At 33.5% G+C, this 1,155-nt stretch overlaps 1 pseudogene; it reads left to right on the top strand.

Moving 5' to 3' along the window:
• Positions 1 to 256: 256 nt before the first annotated feature.
• LOC139868533 (plasmodesmata-located protein 6-like) lies at positions 257 to 908 on the top strand (annotated as a pseudogene).
• Positions 909 to 1,155: the final 247 nt, after the last annotated feature.

Genomic DNA, 1,155 nt, shown 5'->3' with positions numbered 1-1,155 from the left:
AGAAAATGAGATTTTTTTCAATTTAGATGAAAAAATTGAAAAGAAAATTTTACTAAAATCATCAATTCATTTCCTTTTTTTTCTTTCCTACTAAATTCATGAACACCAATTTTTTTTTAATTTATTCCCCCTTCCATTGTTTTCCTTCGGAAATAAAATTGTGGAAGAGAGCCTGGGAAGTTATTGGTTCACTTCTTTGATAACAAAATATTGTTGGCCCACGACCCATAAGCCCGTAAAACCTTCAAGTTATTCTATGTTGACTGTTGAGAAGTTTTCTCCTTGTTCCCAAACGTGAGGTGGGGCGATACAGTTAGAAGGATGTTTTGTGAAATATGATAATACTAGTTTTATTGGTGTGGAAGATAAGATGTTTATGACAAAGAAATGTGGACCATCAGTTGGGTATGATCCCGCAATTATGGGACAGAGGGATTCAGTGTTGGCCACCTTGGGTTCGGTTGGGGGTTTGTATCGAGTTGGGGCTTCTGATGACATGGAAGGCGTTGCTCAATGTTCAGGAGATTTGAGTTATGAGATGTGTCACGATTGTTTGATTGACGCAATTGGACAGCTGAAAGAGGATTGTGGTGGTGCTATTTTTAGTGATATTTATTTCTCTAAGTGTTATGCTAGGTGTTTTACTCGTCGATCTCATGCTCATCATCATGGTAAATTAAGCCTGAGTTGATTTTTATTTATATTTTCTAATTTTCTTATAATGTTTTAATAAAAAATAAATAAACTTTACAGGCAAACACTATGAGACAAAGAAGGCAATCACAATCATAGTTGGATCACTTGTTGCTACTGCACTTATCATAGTTTTCATAACTTATATCAGAAAAGCTTTTGGTCGAAAGCCGGAGCCACGCTACTACGTCGACAGCCAATATTATGACTACTAGTATTATGATTATTATTATCATCTTTTTGTATAAGGCCCATCTTCTTATAAGGCCCATCTTTTTTATGTTGCATTTATGCGCAAGGTACAACACATAACTATATGGCTAAATTCGTGTTAGCCTTCGGAGTCACACACATATACACCTAGACGTCAATAAATAATATATATGCGATGTGTATTATTCAAGTAATTAAATACAATTAATTAATTAATTAATTAATTAATTAATTAATTGATTAAATTAA

The sequence above is a fragment of the Rutidosis leptorrhynchoides genome, chromosome 9 (assembly GCF_046630445.1).
Source record: "Rutidosis leptorrhynchoides isolate AG116_Rl617_1_P2 chromosome 9, CSIRO_AGI_Rlap_v1, whole genome shotgun sequence".
Lineage (NCBI taxonomy): Eukaryota > Viridiplantae > Streptophyta > Magnoliopsida > Asterales > Asteraceae > Rutidosis > Rutidosis leptorrhynchoides.
Note: the sequence above shows the minus strand (reverse complement) of the source record. Positions and strands in the feature narration are given on the sequence as shown.